Source organism: Hemiscyllium ocellatum, chromosome 16 (assembly GCF_020745735.1).
Source record: "Hemiscyllium ocellatum isolate sHemOce1 chromosome 16, sHemOce1.pat.X.cur, whole genome shotgun sequence".
Taxonomy (NCBI): Eukaryota; Metazoa; Chordata; class Chondrichthyes; order Orectolobiformes; family Hemiscylliidae; genus Hemiscyllium; species Hemiscyllium ocellatum.
In genome coordinates, this window is record NC_083416.1 from 61,070,891 (window position 1) to 61,088,803 (window position 17,913).

Sequence of the window (17,913 nt, forward strand, 5' to 3'; positions counted from 1 at the left end):
GGCTCAGTGGTTAGCATTGCTGCCACACAGCACCAGGGTCCCAAGTTCAATTCCAGCCTCAGGTGATTGTGTGGAGTTTGGACATTCTCCCCGTGTCTGCGTGGGTTTCCTCTGGGTGCTCCAGTTTTCTCCCATAGTCCAAAGATGTGCAGGTCAGGTGAATTGGCCTGGCTAAAAATTACCCATAACGTTAGATGTATTAGTCAGAGGGGAATGGTTGTGGGTGGGTTACCCTTCGGAGGGTCGGTGTGAACTTTTTGGGTCGAAGGGATGTTTTGGGTATACAGTAGTATATTTACCTTCTCACAGCCCCCGGTTCCTGGTTCTCAAAGGTTCCCTTTAATATGTTCAGGCCGCGGTAACTGAAACCACGGAAAACGATTCCGCAGATACAGAGGTCGCCCTTTATTTGTTGCCATCAATCCTTCTTGCTGGTATCAGTCTAGGAGATCTCAGGCAAAAGTTAGTTCAATCTTGAAAAACAGAAATGAGATACATTACCCATTATTTAATAGTAAGTTACATTACGTCACATCTGCAATATGTTTGTCTTGTGAGATATCAAATTTGACTTAAAACTGAGTTCACATTATCGCAACTAAAACTTCTCACAGCATTGATAACAAATGCAGAACTCCAACAATTCACCAGAAACGCTGGTTAACTCCTCCCAGAAACAGTCATTTATTTGCTGATGTGCGCAATCTATTATGGAAGTTATTCTGGTAGTTATGTAGTTAACTTAGTGTTGCAATGTATGCCTGGGGATCATGTTGCAGGGCTCCAGTAACAGATAATGGTAGTGAATTGTGATAGATTAGTTAAATCACTGGGAGATGAGCTAATGCTGAAGATGATGGTGTTGTAATGTGACAGGTTAAGTGTGATGGAGGGAGCCAGTGCGGCAGACGATGATTAGTTTAGAAAGACAAAGCCAGCCATGGTTGGTTCTGGCTAATGTTACCCGATAAGCGCGGGAAGGACAACTGCATAATTTGCAGAAGAATAAAGAGCTTGTGGGGAGTCAGGGAAGACATTTTGCTGGCTCCCATAGCTTTGATTTTGCAAAATTAAAGTTTAAGTTTGTAAAGGATTTTCTGCGTCTCCTGGTAATTTTTTATAGAACATTGAGTGCTTCTTCCACAACACTATCTCATGATGTTAAATAACACTTTCAGGTCTGAACTGTCTTCTGCAACCAAAATTACCTTTTACAACTGTTATCTCTCATTATTTTAAATCTTAACAATTTTGAAAAATCTAAAGAATATTAAAAATTTGGAAATGTTTCTTCTTTTATTCCTTTCCTAATTCCAGATTTGTTTTTCTTCTCTCTTCACTTTGCTTTCTGTACTTGCTTTGACTTGGCATTAAATATTCTAACCGATCACCTTGATTCAAACCCTTCTCCATGCAGTAACGATTCTTAATCTGGTTGGTCATGGTAATGCACATTTCTTTTTCCTAGTTCACATGCATTCAGATGTTCTTTACATGGTAATGCACCTAAATGGTTTTCAAAAATACAATATGTTCTAGTACAAACTTACCAAGATCTGTGGACAAGAGCAAAATGCAGTACAAAACAATACTTTTCACTGTATCTTAGTACATGTGACAATAATCAAATCAAAATACTTTGATCATTATCTCAAGTTGTATCAAGCCCGGACAGAAAATTTGAATGCCCTGTTTCTAGGGGCTATCAGAGCTCTACCCAAATTGAAAAAAGATTGAGAAAGTGTCAATCAAGTTCCTCATGTACATGAATTCAGATTATTGTATAAATTTCTTATGTACCACCCCATGTTAGATTTAACTCTATTGTTTGCAATGTAAACAAACTGCATACTGATTCCTAGAATAGCTAAATGCTGTGCATGCTACTAATGTTGAACTTAAACAGAAACTGTAACAATCAACAGATCTTGCAGTATCTGTGAAGAGAGAAATAGATAACATTTCTAAACCAAGAAAAATGAGACGTTTAATACACATTGAAGAAGGGGAGTGTGTGTGGGTACAAAAAACAATGTTTGTAATAGAGTGGAGGGCAGGAGGACATCCAAACATCTCTTTCCTGATTACTGACAATGTCAATTCCTATTGACTAAACAACATTTTATTCTCTGCTATTAGGAAGAAACATTAACCTAATTGAATAAAAATACTGAACTTGACCATAAAATATCCTCTCACTACTCAATTGCTAATAACTAACCACTAATTTAATGAAACCATTGAGTCTGCCCTTACTTTCTGGAAAGAATTCAGTCACCATTTGGCACATTCCATCTTTTGTCTGATTACAATGGTGAACCCAGCGTTTTGACCATGGCACAATCCTTTTGATCACAAACATGGTATACTACAATCCCATGCCAAAAACCCATGATGAGTCAACCATCACCACAACCTCGTGATTGTCATCCATTGTTTACTTTATCCTCATGTCCCGATCCAGGAATGTCATCTAATTAATTGAATCCTTATTGCCTTAACAACCCCCAGATTCCTCTTATGTGAATTCCAAACGACATTATGAGAAGTTCCTACATACCTTCCATTAACAGCAATGAAAGGGGGGAGGGTGTTATTCTGATGCCACACTTACCCCATGCATCTCCAGAAAATGCCATTCAGTGAAACACAGATGGTTACTACGTATGTTTCCACTGAGACACTGGAAGAAATGTGTTTTGAAAATTCTAAAATAGTGTCCATTCCTTATTTAACAGGGGATTAAGCCAGCGTTTATTACCTTAATTAGCCTAATGCCTTTATTGAGCATTTTAGCGCAGAAGATACCTTTCTTGGTCAACAATGTGGAACAATGTGTAGGCCCATCAGGAAACATGCATTCTGCCTGAATTTACTGCTCCATTTGAACTTATTATCACTGATAGGAGATTTTACACCAAGTTAATTTCTAAACTCGTGACTGTTTCATGAAATATTTTCCCATTCCTATTTTCTGAGCAAATGGTAAAATTGCTCATGGTTAAAATGCAAATGATAGCAAGTATTAGTTTCTATGATTCATCTCCTGAAACACTATCATAATCCTGATGCCCACTGAAACTTTGCAGAATGCCAGATGGACATGTGAGTATCCAGAAGCCTGGTTATGAATGAACACTCCTTCAAAAAAGAATCACTTAAAACAGGAAAGAAAAATCAACCTTCAGAAAAACAGAACATTTAACAGAAATCAGCTACACTTAAGCCAGAGCACATTTCTGTTGCACTGATTGATGAAGATGGCACTTCAGACAGAGAGAAGCATTATCACAAGTATAATAATTCCATACTCCGCAGAAATATTTGTAATAAATTTAAAGGTGTAGATAAATTACAATTGGTTGTTTTAATGAAGCATAACACATGCATCATTACACTTGGTATGGTACTAAATGCACTTAATATTGGATTTGGAATAGCTTCTTCATTACACACAGCCAGATGTGTAAGCACACCCCATCCCAACATTGTTTTGGATTACTGTATGTTTAGCGCTTGGAAATCTCCAGGGAATTCAAGATGCTTATATCCCTTTTGAGACCCTGCAGGAGGAGTTGAAGTACTTCAGTCAAGGCTTATTCATCTCTAGGTTAGCTCCCAGTGGCACACACTGGCAAAATTAAAAATAGGATGATAAATTTAATTTTACAACTATGTACTTTCCCTTCCATGCATGAGTGCTATAAAATCTACAACTCCTCCACCTTTCTCCAGCCTACACATGTGCTTCAACGTCACTATCATTTTACAAGCACCAGGTAAGGCCTTTGGAATGATGAAGGTGGGAAAGTCAATCAATTAATTAAGGCTATTCAAGCCTTTAGTTGCAAAAAGGAGTGTGAGCTAGAAGAACAAGAACACAAGGATGGCACAACAGGGAAGAGAGAAGACTGTAAAATTTTTGACACTGCATAGAAGGCATTGATCAAGGAGAAGAGTTACAGATGAGGTGGGTAATGGCCATACATATACACTCTGAGAATGGAAACAATTTACTGCGACCTTCAACACCAGAAGCTCAGCCATGAAGAAGTGCTTATGAATGAGTAAACCTGCTGAAGTTTTTCAACAATTTCTGTGTTTGATTCAATGTTGGCTTTTTCCATCAGGCTAAATTAAAAAAAAAGGAAGAGGACTGAAGTGCATAGGTCACTGGGTCCAATGGAACTGAGGGAACAAACAGTGCAAATTACAATTGTTCTCACTATAATCTTCCAATCCTCCATAGAGACAGCTGTCGTGCTCGAGGACAAATATTACAATATGCTAGTTCAAATAAAGGATAAACCTAGCAATTCACATCAGTTCAATATCATTGGAAGTAAGTCTTTAGAAAGAATAATCCGGGACACAATTAATATCCACATAGTCAAATAAGAACAAATAAAAAATTTGATCATTTTAAGAAAAAATTGTACGTGAAAAACTTGAGTTTACTGTTAAGGCAACAGAAAGGATGAATGAGGGATGTAGAATTAATGCTTTATATGGCAACCTTCAAAAGTAATTTGATAAAATACAATAAATGATAGCAAAATCCAAATACATAGGATAAAAGGGATAGTAGCAGTATTTGGAGTCATAAACAGGACTGTATCCAATGGTGGAAGTCAATTGATAAAGGTAACTGACAAAATAAGAGAAAATTTACAATGTAACAAGTGGTTAAGGTTTTGGTAAGGACGGTGGGAACAGATTCATTCCTGAATTTCAAAAAGAAAGAATTTAATAATATTTGAAGGAGAAAAACAAATCACATCGGTATAGGAAAGAATGGTCTAGACACAGGTGACCAAACAGCCTCCTTCTGCCATATACTGAGAAATCAAACATATCCGATCATTGGAAGTCAAGCACTCATTTAGTTCAGATGGTTGAATTCAATAAACTGCTCTGAACTAGGCAGAAGAAATTCAGCATACATTTTCTCAGTGATATTCTTATTCTATATTTCATTAATTGCCTCCTGAAGCATATTCAGTGAAGAGTGTCAGATGGTGAATCATATCGAGAAAACAGCTGCTGAAGAGTGTGACAACTTGATTAAAGAAATTCTGGGAAGTTCAGCTCTCGCTTTAAAAGTTTCCTGCATTCAGCACTCCTACTGCTCAGTTGTAGTATCACACATACATGCACTATATTGTTTGCAGATCTTTTTTAATTTCAAAAATATACTTTATTCATAAAATAATTTGATGGTCAGTACAGTTGGACATGCCATTCATATGTAAACATATGTATGTTTACTCCGAAACAGAGTAATCATTCCTGTTTACAGGTCTGTTTTTAGCGGAGGCGTCAGCAGAGCCCAAATGACTGTGCGGGCCCCCTGTTTGCAGATACACACAAACTTTCAAGGACATGTGATTATAATAGCTGGGTGTTGTTTTTGACCAGCACAGATTCAATGGGCTGAAAAGCCTTTTCGTTCTGTGTTGTAAACCTCTATGACCTGTGTTCCTGCTCTCAGTTTTTACTGAGGGATCACAACTATTTTCAAGCATTAGAATGGGGTCATGGTAGAAGAAGGTTTGGGAAATAACAGTTTATGCAATGTTCAAGCTATTCTTTAATTGAAAAATTAAAATAGCCAACAGCCAATCATCTTACATCTATCAGGGACAAGATAATCAAAAACTAATTAAAGCTACAACATTCATAAATGACTTTAGTCAGGAGAGCATTTTAAAATAAATTAAAATATTAGGCTGAGTACTCAGTGAGAGAGTAAACTTCAATTTTAAAGTTTATTGGTGGTTGTGGTCCACTTTTCTTCCGTGAAAGAAATATAATTCAGCTCAAACACAAAATCCTGCTCCAATCTATTCTTTGTGCTTGGAAAATTCTCCCATTAACACAGATCAGTCATTTTTAATGTTCAATAATGCAGCTGCAATTTTAACCAACTTTAGCAGGAAAGCTGTTATGGTTTTTCATTAAAAGAAGGTAGCAGGAATCATAGCCAAGATGAGAAGTGATGAATAAGACCACTTAATATCTGAATGTGTTAACTGACATAACGATAAGATCCAAGCATCAGAATATAAAGGATGTCCAAGGGATGAACTAACCAATTCTATGTTTTTTACAAAAGCCATGGCAACGTTTCAGTCACAGTAATGTGAGCTTACTCTTAATGACAGTTTGGATCTTACCATTTACATTCTGTTTTTAAAATAATTTGACAATAATTTATGAGGATCATTGGCCAGCTCTGCATTCATTGCCTGTCCGTAATTACCCTGAAGAAGGTGATGATGAGCTGCCTTCTTAAACCACAACGGTCCTGACAGTGTATGGACATCCATTGTTCTGTAAAGGAGAGAGTTCTAGGATTTTGAATCAGTGTCTGTAGGAGAATGGCGAAATATGTCCTTGAGGGAAAGGAATCTGTCGTCTTTATCTGGTCTGGCTTCCATGTGACTCCAGACCCAAAACATTGTGGTTGACCCTTAATTTCTCCTGAATTGGCAGAGTGAGACACTCTGTTGTTTCAAATCACTAACAAGTCTCAAAGAAATTAAACTGGATGGACCACCTGGTATCAACCTTTTTACGAGACACAATAAAAGCAAACATCACCCTATCAACCCTGGAACGCTCTCTTTACTAATATTTGGAGATGTCCCAAAATTGGGAGGACTCTCCTACAGACTAACTGAGCAACAATCATGGAAACCTTATAGATAATGCCGTAAACATCACTATAACCATCCTTAGACATACACTGTCCACCATTCCCAAGGCAAACGTCAGGGGTGTAATTAAAAGCTACCTGCCTGTCTGGATGAGTACAGCTTCAAAAACATTCAAGAGAAGTTTGATACTATCCAGGGCAAAGCAGCCCACTTCTCTGTCACCACATTCACTCCCTTCCATCACAGAGGCACACTAGCAGCAGGGTGCACAATCTACATGATGTACAGTAGAAATTCATCAATCAGACAGCACCTTACAAACCCAAGACCACTACCATCCAGAGATGTAAGTGAATCAACTTTCAGTCAGTCATAGGTTTCCATAGGAATCAATGTTAAACTCCGGGTTTGGCTCTTTTGGATATCTCTCACCCAAAGAAACCAACACACTTGAAATACTGTTATGTACAAGTGTAGTACAATACATTCCTAGATAGAATAACCAGAAAATTAAATTACAACACTAAATATTAAAGAGATACTATACACATTCCAATCAGATAACACTCAGCTGTCTCTCTTTCTTCTTAGGAAGTCCCTTGGTTTCTGGTTTGACTTGCCTCCACTCCAGTTAAATAAAATTTTTGATATCTGGTAAGTTGTATATGTGATCTGCAGGTGCTGTTTGTAGGATTAGTTAGATGAGTTGTTTGAAGGTTTACGAATTTTGCCTGCCACTCAAATTTCTCAATATTTTGTGTCTTTCTAAATGAATCCCATCCTATTTTGATCAGAAGATTGCAGAATCACCCGTCTAAATGGTAAATCTTGAATTTTTTCACTGAAACACTGCAATTTGCAAGAAATTTTTATCTGTGTTGTAAGAACTGTGTCTTTTTATTTTTCTGTCTTTAAAAACTGTGAACTGCAAGAAGAAAGAACGGTTTCTTTTTAATTAAAGGATTTACCAGGATGGCTGCATAATTTCATCGCAAGGAATTTGATACCTATTGTGATGCAGGTTGGCTCGCTGAGCTGGAAGGTTCGTTTTCAGACATTTCATCACCATACTAGGTAATATCTTCACACACCAATATGTCTACTTTCTCAGAAGGCTAAGACAATTCAACATATCCACAATTTTTTTTATAGACTGAGCAACAATCATGGAAGCATTTTTTTTAAATAGATCCACCATAGAAAGTATCTTATCTGGATGCATCACAGCTTGGTATGGCAACTGTTCTGTCCAAGACCTCAAGAAATTAGAGAGAGCTCTGAAAACCAGTCTTCCTTCCATTGACTCCATTTACACTTCCCGCTGCCTCGGGAAAGCAGCTAACATAATCAAAGACCCCTCCCACCCAGTTATACTCTCTTCTACCCTCTTCCATTGGGCAAAAGATACAGAAGTTTGAAACATGTATGAAAAGTTTTAAGAACAGCTTCTTCCCCACTGTTATCAGACTTATGAACGGACCCTTCATACTTGATCTTTCTCTGCACCTTCTCTGAAGCTGTAACAGTATATTTTGCATTCTGTTCCAATATCCTGAGGTACTTACGTAGGATATAATTTGTCTGGATAGCATGCAAAACAATATTTTTCACTGAATTTCAGTACATGACAATAATAAATCAAATCAAATTGCTTTGTCATATCTGTGCTGCACCTTACTTGTTGTAGAACAAGCTTCCATACAATATTTTCCAACTATATGTTATAATTCAACTTGACAGAAGCAACCTTTTCGCACCAATATGTCTGGTTGTCTATCAGATGTCCTTGAATTCCCTCAAAGTGAGACTGACGATTTAATGACAAAGAAGTGACTATTTAGTCTAATAATTTAGTAGCAAACAAGGAACATAAACTTGTTTATTCCAAACACCATGAAAAATGTGATGGTAAGAAGATGACTGTGGAATTTAAGCTTTTTGTCTTCAGAACAAATTGAAACTTTACTGTAAAATGTGAATGTTTATTGTGGTTCTGTTCACCGAGCTGGGAATTTGTGTTGCAGACGTTTCATCCCCTTTCTAGGTGACATCCTCAGTGCTTGGGAGCCTCCTGTGAAGCGCTTCTGTGATCCTTCCTCCAGCATTTATAGTGGTTTGTCTCTGCCGCTTCCGGTTGTCAGTTACTGTCCACTGCAGTGGCCGGTATATTGGGTTCAGGTCGATGTGCTTATTGATTGAATCTGTGGATGAGTGCCATGCCTCTAAGAATTCCCTGGCTGTCCTCTGTTTGGCTTGTCCTATAATAGTAGTGTTGTCCCAGTTGAACTCATGTTGCTTGTCCTCTGCGTTTGTGGCTACTAAGGATAGCTGGTCATGTCGTTTCGTGGCTAGTTGGTGTTCATGGACACAGGTCATTTTGTGCAGTCCTTGCATGGGATAAACATAGGACAAACAGGAAGACAGCTAACGATCCGTATCCATGAACACCAACTAGCCACGAAACAACATGACCAGCTACCCTTAATAGCCACACACGGAGATGACAAGCAACATGAATTCGACTAGGGCAACACTACTATTATAGGACAAGCCAAACAGAGAACAGCCAGGGAATTCCTAGAGGCCTGGCACTCATCCACAGATTCTATCAACAAACACATCGACCTGGACCCAATATACCGACCACTGCAACGGACAGCTGGAACTGACAACCAGAAGTGGCAGAGACAAACCACGATAAATGCCGGAAGAAACATCACAGAAGTGCTTCACAGGAGGCTCCCAAGCACTGAGGATGTCACCTAGACAGGGGACAAAACGTCTGCAACACAAATTCCCAGCTCGGCAAACAGAACCACAACAACGAGCACCCGAGCTACAAATCTTCTCACAAACTTTGAATGTGAATGTTTATTGCGTAACTTTGAGAAAATGTAAAAACACATAATTTTGGCAGCTCACTACAGTACATATTAATTTGAATATTCAGTTAAAAGGCAAACAATAGTGAATGAAATAAACTGCAAAAGAATTTTCTTAAAAACTAGTGCATATTAAGATTAACAATGCAATTGTCTATATAAGCTTGTGAGGAATTTTCAATGAGAGTATCTCCAAAAGGGTCACTGAGCATGAACAGCACATGTTCACTTGGGATTTTCAAAGGTATTTGAAGGATTTACTTTGATAAAAGCAGACAATTATGGATCAAAATGATTAACCTTAGGCTCTACATGCATTTTATTGTATGAATATTATAGGGAATGTATTGAAGATGGATGCAATTGAATACTGAAATCATTTTGCAAAATAGAAAGTATTTCCAGAGTATTAATGTAATGGTGGAAAAGCACACTTCTGGTTAGTCTTGATCCCACAATAATCCTATTTTCACCAAATTGCAAAGTTTTTCCAATCTTGTTCTTTCCTGGCCACAGAGTAATTCAGTAACATGTTGAATGTTACTATTGCAATTCCTAAACAGATTCAATGGCACCTTTGACACTATGGCTGCTATTAATGTTCCCCACTACCATCCCAATGCCACAGCCCCCATCACCACCATCCCTCTCAACTTCTTATTCCAATGTTAAATAGGGATAAGATTTGAATACATTCCTACCATGCCCCAAATTAGAAAATGCTCATTCCTCTGCACTCCTATGTCCAAGGAATGTATCTATAATCATTGAGACAGCTGTAGTTTAAATACCTATGTCATCATTTTCAGGTTTGAATGTCTTTGTTTTTTTTTGAGAAAGGATGTTTTAATCTTAATTAGGAAACTATGAACACAATGTAAAGACAAATAGTTAAGCAAAAAAACAGGCAATGGACAGCGACTTGAATCCATATATAAAACTACTTCAGGAATGTGGAAAGGAGGGTATTATCGATTAAAGCTTACTCAAATAAAAATGCATGATGTGCCTATTGTGAGCAGAGAATTTGAATCCTCAGCTGATGAAAGCTTTGAAAGAAAACCTGGAGAAAAAAAAAGCAGAAACAAAAGCTTCTCTATTTATTAAGCACTCATTCTGGCTCCTAGAAAGTCAATAGATTGACTGCACCATATTCCTACAGATGTATTTGACAGATTATTCTGTATTTATGGCTAACATGTGTCATTGTATGTATTTATGTGTAGATTTCCATTTTTCATTCAACCTTTTGCCAAATCTTAATTAATCTATAGCCAGCAGTAAACGACATTTGATTGGCAGTTGTTTTGGATAAGAAAAAGCAGGAAATCATGCATAATGTCACAATCCATGACCCTATATTTCAGGAATTGAATAGTTTTCTAATGTGCTAATATGAAATCATAAATAAATTTTAATTCACATATCCAAACTAACTCAAAATTTAAAAATCACCGATAATGTTGTGGACATGTTTTATCCATCAGTGGCCAATGAGAAGTTTTAATATGTTAGTGGATAAGAAATGCAATTGCTGATTAAGTGGACAGCCTTTGCCATTCTGCCAACTGAGAAGTCTACAAAAGAGGTGGTGAAGGTCAATATCCTTGACACTGACAGTGTATCACCCTTATCTTTTATTTCCCATTCAATAGCCGAGTAGGCTTGCCATTTTCAAAGTAACTCAATTAAAGTTACTTCATTTCCCAGTCTGATTCTGCATTGTGTGGTCCTTACTCTCATTGCTGTTGACAGGAAAGTAACAATTCAATCAGACTGTGGCAAGTACTGGAAGCCATTAAGATTGCTTGATTATGTTTGAGTGAGAAGGTAGATTTTACAACAATCTTGATCAGGCAACTCTGTCCTGGGGCATCAATTATATTTCCCACTTTTAAGTGCAATGCCACCAAATATTCTATGCTTGAGCATTTTAACATAATTTAGTATAGAATTAAAATCAATAAAATGTAAATAAATAATAGTACATTCATAGCCTCCATTTTTGACAAATCAATCCATTACATAACTCTAATGAAAAAAGGTTTTTTTTAAGTCAACAAGAGCCCTAACTAGTTACTGATGAAATGATGGGTGGGTTATTTTATTAAAAGGCAAAGCACCTTGTTCAAAGAAGTTGCATTACATTTGCAGTCAATACTCTTCTTTACAGGCAAAATATTAGCCCCACCCACATGAGAAATATGGGTAACAGTTTTTTTAAAAATTATGGAGCATTAATGAGTTGATCTTTTGCAAAACACAAAGAGAGAAATGAGAGTGTTTCAATAGATGTAAATCAGATGTAAATATTGGAGACAATTTTCAAATAGCAATGTTTCAACTTAAAAATGACATTGATCATGTATGAACTTCCTTAAATGAAAGAGTATGAAGTATACTTGGGAGTTCCACTAACATTTTCCAAGAAACGCTGAGTTTGTGAATCAAACTTAGGACCTGCTGCAGTATCAGAGAATCCCTGTCAGTGAATGTCTTATAGCAAGCAGACTCTAGATTAGAGTGGTGCTTCAACTCCCCCTCCCATTCTGCCAAGGACATGTAGGTCCTGGGCGTCCTCCACCGCCACTCCCTCATCACCCGCGCCTGCAGGAAGAATGCCTCATCTTCTGCTTTGGAACACTTCAACTCCAGGCATCAATGTGGACCTCACCAGTTTCCTCATTCCCTCTCCCCCACCTTACCCCAGCTCGGCACCATCCACATGACCTGTCCTACCTGCCAGTCTTCCTTCCCACCTACCAGCTCCACTCTCTTCTCCGACCTATCACCTTCATCTCCACCTCCATCCACTTATTATACTCTCCCCAGCTCCAACCTTCCCCCATTTATCTCTCCACCCCGGAGGCTCCCTGCCTCATTCCTGATGTAGGGCTTTTGCCCAAAATGTCAAATTTCCTGCTCCTCGGATGCTGCCTGACCTGCTGTGTTTTTCTGGCACCACTTTAATCCGGACTCTGATCTCCAGCATCTGCAGTCCTCACTTTCGTCTTATAGCAAGCAGACAACAGACCTCCAAAAGTCAAATCGCATGATTTAGGCTGCAGTTGTTACATTCCACCTGATTTAGACCATAAAATTATGGTTTGGTTTGAAGCTATTATTTTTAAGCTCAACACTATAGCATCCTCAGCAGCACATTCCTGCAGTTGTATTCCAGCTTTCTGAAAATAAATGCAAATCCTGCACTTACGTTCCTAACTGCCAACTGAACCTGCATGTTAACTGGAAAGGATTCCTGAAGTGGGACTCCAAAATCCTTTTGTGCTTCAGATTTCCACAGCATTTCCTCATTTGAGCCAGTTTTTCACCTTATATTGCACTTTAAATCAGAAGGGGCTAACTGAGCTACCTTTACCTTACACTCTTCCAAATAACCAATAAAAAACCAATTAAACCATGCTGCCAAGGGTGTGGATTTTATATAATTAAAAGATATTTATTAAATACGTTTCCACTCAGTGCAAGGTTCTATAGACAGATGCACATGAGAGTTTAACAGCCTAAGTTAAATTGCCAAAGATAGCCAAGAGTTCAACCAATGATTGATATTGCACTCTGGCTTAATATTTACTCACTAATTTGTCATCTGAGAGCCACAGATAAAGCCTGCATCAGCACACATCAGTTGCAATGCAATTTAATTTATATTGAAGCTTGTTGAGTCATGAGTTTTCCAGATTTTGTAAAGGCAAATTGATTTTTTTTTAACCAGGAATGAATTTGGAATTAATACTTTTAAAGAGTAGAATAGCATTTGACAAACAGGTTGAGAAAAAAGTTCTTCCTTCTACACTGAAATAGATTTTCAATGCAGAAGGGATTTTTCTTCCTGTCTCATCACAACTCAGTCACTAGTAGGAATCACCCCATTCTATTTAATTATTCTAACAGGTTAAACAAAAACAGAACAATTGTTTGAGTAATAAAAATAAAAGATGGCAACAGCCTCTGAAGTTGCATTAGAGTTAGTTGATTTGGGGAGAGTGAAAAAGGGTGGTGAAGGAGGTGATAATTTTGCTTTATAACTTCATCACAAAGTTTGAGCTTTTCAAAAGTAAAAGTTATCATTGCAGGGAAATGAAAACACTTTACTTCAGAATAGCAGAGATGCTATCTCAGAGGAATGCAACACAAATAACAAACTACTCCTTAAGATGACAGTTTTAGTGTTCCAGCCACTGTGACTCCAAAAATGCCCCTCTTGTCACCTTCCAGCCCAAACAGACCAAGTTATGCCACTCATGCCAAGTTGCTGCAGTTTGAAGCCATGTCCTCAATGTCAGAAACTGCTGGAGATCATTCTGCGAGTCTAACTGCAGCCTCATACTTGAAAGGCAGCAGCCTTCCACCATCCTTTCTGCCAACACTGAATTAGAACACCATAAGACAAGAAGATGTACAAGTAGCACATTCAATGAGAACATGGCTGATCTAATATTCCTCAACTCCACTTTCTTGATTATCTCCACAACCCGTGAGTCCCTTAATTAGAAATTTGTTTATCTCAGCCTTGAATATACCTAATGACCAAGTCACTACAATTTCTCTAAAATTTCCACATATTTATTACCTGTTGTAAGAAAAAAAAATTCTCCTCACCTCTATCTTAAATGTGTAACCCCTTACTCTGAGATTATGTGCTCTGGTTCTCGAGTGTCGCACAGTGGAAACAACCTCTCTGCATCTGCTCACTCAAGTCTCTTAAGAATATTTATCTTTCAATAAGGCTTTCTCACATTCTTCTCATTTCAAATAAGTTCAAGCTCAATCGACTCAATCTCTCCATGTAAGAAAATCCTTTCATATCCAGGATCCACCTAGGGCTTCTCTGGGCTGTGTCCAATGCCAGTACATCTTCCCTGAGGTAAGGGAAACAATGTTGTTCATAGTATTCCATATGTGCTCTGAATAATGCCTTAGATAGGTTTAGTAAGACCTCCCTCTTATTATAGCTGAAAATGTGTTGCTGGAAAAGCACAACAGGTCAGGCAGCATCCAAGGAACAGAAAATTCGACGTTTCGGGCATAAGCCCTTCATCAGGAATGAAGGGCTTATGCCCGAAACGTCAAATTTCCTGTTCCTTGGATGCTGCCTGACCTGCTGTGCTTTTCCAGCAACACATTTTCAGCTCTGATCTCCAGCATCTGCAGACTTCACTTTCTCCTCCCTCTTATTATACTCCATTTCCTTTGGCCATAGATCAGGTGAGGCAAAGGCACAGGCAATACAAGTACTAAGGGAATGCATAAGACCCACTGGTTAAAATTTATATGGATTATTGGGTTTTCTTTGCTTAAGATGGATTGTTTGCTTTGTGGCAGGTTTTATTTAAGGATTAAGGACACTCTCGTATACAGTAACAGTGCAATTGGCAAGGTATATGACTATTGTGCAACATCAATTTGGTGTTAGATTTAGTGGAATTGTAGTAAAATTAGATAATCAAGTTGCCTTTCACACTGTGGCGTAATTGTCTGTTTGGTGAAAGATTAGTTGTTTGAGGCCACACAAGGATGAAATCATTGCTGTTTAAATTTATTGGTACAGTGGATCAGTGGGATATGGTTGAGGAAGGGAGAGATGATGTTCAGAGGATTGGGGCAGACTCAACAGGCCAAATGGCCTCTTTCTGCATTGTAGGGATTCTATGATCCTATGAAGACCAGAATGGGATGTGTCACTTGCCTTGACCCTTCTTCCTGCACTAATTCCTTCACCTCCTCTTGAGTGTTCATCATATCCTCAATATCAGTGATTGTTTCAAGTTGTGGATCTTACAACAGAGCAGCACAGTATCAGCATCAATGTTCCAGGAGGTACAGGAGGACTCTTCTAGAGTGGTCAGTACAAACAAACATGCTTCTGTACCTCAATCGCCCGCTCTACTACATTTGCCTGGCAGTAAGGCTCTCATTATATGCACTTAGTTGAGTGGAGTCAGAAGCCATAGGTGAAGTTGACAGACTTTATCATGAAATGGTTACCAAAGATAATTTGAACCATCCAGTGCATGCTGCTTCTCTGCAAGAGCAATCCAGCTTATTTGACTCATGCATAACACACGACATCAATGTTAACTTTTACTAAGTTTCAATCAAACAAACAAACTTAATTTGTAATGGTTTATGAAACATATTTCGAAGTTTATCTGTAAAACATCACCAATGTTAGCTCATCAACTCTCTCTGTTATCTCATCAAACAAAGGTCCATCAAGTTAGTTCAATAGGATTTGCCTAGAAGAAATCAATGCTGTCTTTCCTTTACTTAACCCATCTTTTATTTATTTTCCCAAGATTATAATTTCTGAAAACTTTCCCAGCTTTATAGTTAAACTGATGAGCCTGTCATTGCTGGATTTGTCCTTACACCAATGTTGAACAAAGCTACATTTTCAATTTTCTAGTATTTTGAACCACCAGGTATTTAAAAAGGACCACAACATTTAAAAAGCATTTAAGATATTTTTCCAGTGCGTTTACATTTTCCACCACTACTAGGCTCAGCGATCATGAATATGTCTCATCTGACTCCGGTGCATTACCAGCTCTAAGTACAGCTACTTTTTTCGAATACTTCTTTTTTAACAATTTTGAGTCCATCCAATATTTTACCTACCCGTCGTGCTATTACATTTGGCAAATCTTCTTTCCTGGTAAAGATGCAGAATTCTCATTTATTGCTTCAGGTATACCCACTACCTCAATTTGTAGATCTCTTCTTAATCTCTTACTGACTCACCCCACTTCTTTGTACCCTTTTATTGTTCATGTCCTTGGTGAAGATTTTAGATTCTTTTTATGCTAGATGCCCTTTACTTCCATTAGATCTCATACATTCTAATGAGGGTCTGAGTCACAGGATCATGTCAGGTAACCTTTATCGTGATTTACAGCTTCATTTCTCCAGCGCAATTAGGCACACAAAAAATTTTGGAATGTCTTAACTTATACACTTCAAGCTCAGAGTGCAAATGTTCTCCCCATTCCCCATTTGTTACCATTGATCAGCAGCACTGAGTGATCCTTTCGTAATTCACTCCCTGATACAGCATTTTATACAATTTAAGTTTGCCTCAGCAATTTCAATGAAGATAATCATATCATTGGACAACAAAGAGATGATCAGGCTTTTGGTCCACCCTTGGTCCTTCATGATGTTTCCCAGACTCTCTTATCTTCTACTATATTCAAGTGCCATTTTCCAGCTGCACCATGTTAACTGCCAATTAATTGGATACTTGCCTATGACTTCAGGACCTTTTAAATTCCTCATTGTAGGAAATAAAAAAGAATATAGATTTTTGATCACTTCCAACAAAAGTTATGTGGTTACACCTAATGTTAGAATTCTTTAGTTCATAAGTTGTGTCTTAATGTATTCATTCAAACCACATTCCAATGTCTGCTAATTTCCATACCTATGATTCATTTCTTCCTGTAATGATATGGGGGGCTTCTTTTACTGTCTGAACTGGCTTGAATCTTTTCCTTTAATGTTTTTAGTGTAAATAAATAGATTCATAACTAATTCGCAATCAAAATCTATGATTACTTGGGGGATCTTAATTAAAACCTACTTTTAATATTGTAACAGATTGATTAACTACTTCAAGAGAACCAACTAATTAGTATGAAATGTTCTTATTTATGTCTTATATATACGCAACTATGGTATAGCTGCACATTCTATCTCATTCCTTGAATTTTTAGAGCTATGATTGTTCTACTTGTGAATACTAGATTAAGCAAATATTTTCCCAAATTCTCTAATGACTGTGCCATGTTGTGCTGCATTACTCCAGGGCAGTTGCCAGCGATTTTGTGCTGCTCAGTCATGGGTATCATAACAGTTCTCATGTTCCCTCTTCTCTGATTTCTTTTACTCCTTTTCTGAACTTTCTAAATACAGTCTAGTTCTCACTTCAGTCATTAACTTGATATCTGCCACACATACACTCTTTCCGTTTAATCTTAGTCTCAGCTGCCATCCATGAAGCTAAGGTCCTGTTTGTTCTACTGCTCCCCAGCATTGGAAGATACCTCAATTGTGTCTATCATCTCTAAAGGCTGACGTTGCATTTCAGTTTTGCCTGTCACTCACTTACCCAAGTTAGAGACAAAAAAACTGCAGATGCTAGAATCCAAACTGGCCAGGCAGGAGGCTGGAATACACAGCAAGCCAGGCAGCATCAGGGGGTGCAGACATCACGCCCTCCACTTCTTCCTCTCCAAAAGACCCGTTGATTCCCCCTCCACCAATAGCCTCCTCTGCCTCGTCCTCACCCTCAATAACTTTTCTTTGAACTCCTCCCATTTCCTCCAAATCAAGGGGCTGGCCATGGGTAC